We start from the raw sequence: 6,116 nt of genomic DNA on the forward strand, positions 1-6,116 counted from the left end.
TTATTTCTCAGTTGTGGAGGCTGGAAATTCCAAGGTCAAGGTGTGGCTGAGTCTGGTCTGAGAGCACCTGCTTCCTGGTTCATGGAAGGTGAGAATAAGCTGCTGCTGCTGCTAAGTCACTTCAGTCGTGTCTGACTCTGTGTGACCCCATAGACGGCAGCCCACCAGGCTCCCCCTTCCCTGGGATTCTCCAGGCAAGAACACTGGAGTGGGTTGCCATTTTCTTCTCCAATGCATGAAAGTGAAAAGTGAAAGTGAAAGTGCAGTCGTGCCCGACCCTCAGCGACCCCATGGACTGCAGGCTACCAGGCTCCTCCGTGCATGGGATTTTCAGGCAAGAGTACTGGAGTGGGGTGCCATCGCCTTCTCCAGCATTGAGAGCTGCTGTGTATCAGAGACCATTCTGGGGGTAAGCATAGCTGTAGCTGTGTGCTGTGCTCAGTGGTGTCTGACTCCTCATGACCCCATGGACTGAAGCCCACCAGGCTCCTCTCTCCCTAGGATTTTCCAGGCAAGAATATTGGAGTGGGTTGCCGTTTTCTCCTTCAGGGATCTTCCCAACCCAGGGTTCAAACCCGTGTCTCCTATGTCTCCGGCACTGGCAGGCAGATTCTTTACCGTCTGAGCCACCTGGGAATTAACCCAATGTTTTCATTTACTCTGCTCTACCTGTTCCATGCCTAAAAACAGTTCTCTTTTTCAACTTCAATGACTATGTTCCCTGAAATAACATATTGGACATCTTAAAAGCTCTTCTCCTAATTTTCATCAATTATAAATCAGTGATGACAAAGGCTTTGGAGTCAACCAGCTGAGGATGACCACTGGCCTTCCCAGTGCATGGTCTTGGGCAAGATGGTTAGCCTCTCTGAAGCTTGGTTTCCTCATCTAGATAGGGAGATTAATAATAGTACCTCTGCCATTTTTGATTTTATATTTTAGAAAGAATTTAGTACCTTGAACCTGTAAGCTCTCAGTAAACATGACCTATTCTGGTAACACCTTTTCCCTCCTCCACTAACAGCAAAGAGAAGCCTAACTCAGCCCCATCAAATCAGTCTCATCACGGTTGCATTCATCAGGACACACTGTGCATCTCTTCTTCCCAGCTCTTATTTTCTCCTTAAGGTAAGAAAATGCACCCAAGTGCAGTCAGATTTGAACAGTGAACACTGAAGAACTGGTGACTTCATAGTATCATAAACTGCCTGACGTCTTTTAGGTACGTAGCAAGACAGCGTATGAATAGCCTCTGGATCATGCCACAGATTTGAAAAGAGCAGAGCCAATATGACTAATTTGGTTTATTTTAATTGCATTACAAATGCTATAGTAGTTAGTGCTAAAGAATTCGCCAATTATTGATATAATCAAAATTGCAATTTAATTTCTTCATAGTTACCTTCACGCTAATGAATAAAATATAGGTAAGAACTGTTCTGGATGCAGTTTAGGTTAGGACAGTTAAGGGAGAATGATGCTGTGTTTGGCACAGGATGTGTTGACATCAGTTGTCTGTGTATTACTATGTCAAGTTTGGTTCAGGTATCTATAACCTATCAAATATTATTTGTCTTAAGCAGTCAGTATATGTGAAGATACTTTTCTTGGTCCTGTGACATTTGAATAAACTAACTGACCCCTTTCCAACTTCTAAAATATACTTTTAAATCTGGAATTTTACCCAAATGTGAGATTTTTAAAAATGTACATAACATCTTGGTAAGTGTAAAATTAGACCTGGCACCTGAAAGAAGATTTGTTGTTCACCATAAACCCGAAGTGTTTAACTCTTCTTTTTGTTTAAATTAACCTTTCTTCTTATATGACCCTTTATACTTCTGCTGAGACAAAACATTACCCTTCATTCCTTGACAAATTCCAGGTACCGTTAAGGGCGGTGGGGGGAAGGGGAAGAAAAAATAGGCAGGAGAACAGAAAGCAGAGGAAGAAAGAAATGGAGAGGGGAGGAAAAGGTTCTTATCTGAACTGTGACATTCTGCACCACTTTTTTTCAAAATTTATTTATTGTAGTTAGATTATACTTCAGTAAAATTAAATTTCTTTTTGCTATACAATAGGTTTTTGTTGGTTATGCATTTTAAATATAGCAGTGTGTACATGACCTTCCCAAAGTTGTTAACTATCCCTCCCCTCACCCCTCCCGGCAATCATGAGTTCATTTTCCAAGTCTGTGAGTCTCTTTATTCTGCACCATATTTGACCACAAAATAAATATTTGTAGATATTGATTTCCCAGTGCAGAATGACAAAGGCCAATCAAAGAAGGGTTAAGCAAAACATTTAAACTGGGAGTCAAAGTTCCATGCAAAGAAAGGGGGCTTGCACATAGATAGGGGATAACCGTGACCCCCACTGTGTGTTAGAGAAGAACTGAGCCAGAGCTTTTAGGAGTTCTTTTCCTCCATGCTCTAGAGGTAAAGTCTTCTGCAGCCATGTGGAATGCTGGAGTGTATTCAACATGGAAACTGAAGGGAATCTCAGTGACATGTGAGGCATTAATAAAAATTTGTCAGCTATTGGCTAGCTCAATAGATAATGGATTCTCTATGTAATTCTTTAAACGTGTGGCACTTATGGCAAGATGACTCTGGAAAGAGAATACTTTCTCAACACTAAATCTCCAGCAATGCAAATCTCCCACCAGACCAAAAACTGCTTTAAGCAGTTGAGGTCAGAATGGGGAGCTTTTCTTCTCCCCTCTCCAAAACAGCAAGCATATAGTAAAACCGTACTCTTTCAAACTCTGCACTTTATACAAAATTAAATTGCAGGTGGATTAAAAATCTACCTGTGAGGGCTTCCCCGGTGGTCCAGTGGTTAAGAATCCAGCTGCTAATCCAGGGGACACAGGTTCGATCCCTGGTCCAGGAAGATCCCACAAGCCTTGGGGCCGTAAACTCACGCACCACAAGTACTGAGCTAGAGCTCCAGACCCGAGAGCCGCCACGACTGAGCCACGTGCCCAGAGGCAGCGCTCTGCAACAAGAGAAGCCTCCAGGATGAGAAGCCCTCGGACCACACCTGGAGAGCAGCCCCGGCTCGCCACAGCCAGAGAAAGCCTGCAGCAGCGAAGACCCAGCACAGTCAAAAATAAAGAAATCTTACAAAAAATCTATATGCGAAAAAGTAAAATCTTTTATAAGAAAATATAAGTGAATATACTTATGACTTCAGTGTACAAAAATGCTTCTTTCAAACAAATACGAAAGCTTAACTCATAAAGAAGACTGATAAACTCACCTACTGAAAATTCACACACAAAAAATCTTTTATTCAACAAAAGATACGCTAAACAAAGTGGGAAGAAATATCACATACAGGAAGAATATAATTTCTATGCATAAATCTGGCAAAAGATCAATATCCAGAAAGGAAAAAGAGCTCCTTGAAATGAATAAAAAAGCATACAATGCAATTTAAAAAAAAAAAAACAAAGATTACAATAGACCATTTCCTCAAGAGGAAATCTGAAATGCCAAGACATAAATGTTAAGATGTTATTCCCAACTAATGTGAATTAAGTCAGAAAAGTTGAAATTAAAACAATGGGATATCATTTCCTAGTCATCAGACTAGTAAAAATTTACAAGTATGATAATATCAAATATTGGCTAGTATATAGAGAAATGGGAACTCTCAAATATTCCTCTCACAAAAGGCACATATTCTTTTTTTTTTTTTGTCTGACCCACGTGGCATGTGGGATCTTAGTTCCCTGACCAGGGAATCAAACCCGTGCCCTCTGCATCAGAAGGGCAGTGTCTTAACCACTGGACAGTCAGGGAAATCCCCAAAGGCACTGTTCTTGCTAGCAAACAGTCAGGGGTACAAGCTATGCTCTATGAGACACTTCAGTCAGTTTAGAATTCCGTATGATAATCCTCATTCTTGCTTAAGCTAGCTGGAAAGGATTTCACTTGGTTGCAGCAAAAATGGTGTTAAGACTACAGTTACTTGCTAGTTCTTTGCTTGCATTAGTGGATTGACTATTGGTGGGACCTCATAATGACTTTGAATCCATTGTATTTGATAAGAGTAATGAAGATGCTATCGTCTGCTTGCTTCTTTTATGTGGTCATTCATTCACGCATGCTTGCACTGATTCATATCCATTCATCAAACATAACTGAGTGTTCCGCTACAGTGGAGGCAAAGGAGGGGGAATGCAGCTTCCTGGGATATTTCAGGTTAATCTCTAAAAAATTATTATGACATTTTCATAAATGGGATGTTTCCAGCTGCAGGAACAAAAAAAATTCAGTGTGAAGTAGCTGAAACAGTAGGGAAGCCTGTCACTGGGCAGAGCTGTAGTTAGAGGTAGGAAGTAGGGCTGGCTGCAGGAAGGCACAGGAAGACTCTGTTCTGCATCGCAAATGTCCCTGGTTTTACCTTGGGTTGACTTTCCTGTCCTCAGGCTTCTCTCGAAGTTCTAAGATGGCAGAAACTTCCTCATGTTCCATGAAAGGTAGAAAATCTCTCTTCCAACCTCGGAATAACACTTCTGCCCTTCATCTGATGAGGTCCGGTTACGTGTCCATCTCTGGACCATTAGTGGTAGCCAGGGAAAAACCATGCACTGACTCACTTATGGCAAAGAACATGGGATCACCAGGTTTGGTTAAGAACATGCGGGTGCGCTAAGTCACTTCAGTCGTGTCCAACTCTTTGCGACCCCATGGTCTGTAGCCTGCCAGGCTCCTCTGTCCATGGAATTCTCCAGGCAAGAATATTGGAGGGGGTTGCCATTTCCTTCTCCAGGGGATCTTCCCGACCCAGGGATCAAACCCTCTTACGTCTCCTGTGTTGACTGGAGGGTTCTTTACCACTAGCACCACCTGGGAAACCCCCCTGGTTAAGAACAGTGGTTCTCAAACTTCAGTGGGGTTCAGAATCACCTGGGGAGCCTCACCCCAACATTTCTAGTTAACATAGTAGGTTGAGGTTGCTGCTGATGCTGCTAAGTCGCTTCAGTCATGTCCGACTCTCTGCAACCCCACAGACTCCGCCGTCCCTGGGATTCTCCAGGCAAGAACACTGGAGTGGGTTGCCATTTCCTTCTCCAATGCATGAAAGTGAAAAGTGAAAGTGAAGTCACTCAGTCATGTCCGACTCTTTGCGATCCTATGGACTGCAGCCCACCAGGCTCCTCTGTCCATGGGATTTTCCAGGCAAGAGTACTGGAATGGGGTGCCATCGCCTTCTCCAGGTTGAGGTTACGATGCAAGAATTTGCATTGTTAACAAGTTCTAGGTGATGCTAATGCTGTTTGTCTACACATTGAGAATCACTGGCTTAGACAAATCATGATCTGTCCTAGGAGATAAAGATGGGGCTGGCCCCCCAGTCACATGAGCTGTGTGTGTGTGAATATCTAGCCAAAGTGGGGGTGGGGGTAGAAAGTGGGGGTAGCTCAGTTCAGAAGGAAGAAGGTTGACATGAAAGATCAGAAGGCAACCAACAGTGTCTCCTACACATGTTTAAACAAGAACATGATACTGTCTTATAGATTTTATTGATTATTAAAGAGGCAGAGGGGTCCCATCATTTCATAGGAAATAGATGGGGAAACAGTGGAAACAGTGTTAGACTTTATTTTGGGGGGCTCCAAAATCACTGCAGATGGTGATTGCAGCCATGAAATTAAAAGACGCTTACTCCTTGGAAGAAAAGTTATGACCAACCTGGATAGCATATTCAAAAGCAGAAATATTACTTTGCCAACTAAGGTCTGTCTAGTCAAGGCTATGGTTTTTCCAGTAGTCATGTATGGATGTGAGAGTTGTACTGTGAAGAAGGCTGAGCACCGAAGAATTGATGCATTTGAACTGTGGTGTTGGAGAAGACTCTTGAGAGTCCCTTGGACTGCAAGGAGATCCAACCAGTCCATCCTAAAGGAGATCAGCCCTGGGTGTTCTCTGGAAGGAATGATGCTGAAGCTGAAACTCCAGTACTTTGGCCACCTCATGGGAAGAGTTGACTCGTTGGAAAAGACTCTGATGCTGGGAGGGATTGGGGGCAGGAGGAGAAGGGGACGACAGAGGATGAGATGGCTGGATGGCATCACTGACTTGATGGACGTGAGTCTGAGTGAA

This window comes from Capricornis sumatraensis, chromosome 21 (genome assembly GCF_032405125.1).
Source record: "Capricornis sumatraensis isolate serow.1 chromosome 21, serow.2, whole genome shotgun sequence".
Taxonomy (NCBI): Eukaryota; Metazoa; Chordata; class Mammalia; order Artiodactyla; family Bovidae; genus Capricornis; species Capricornis sumatraensis.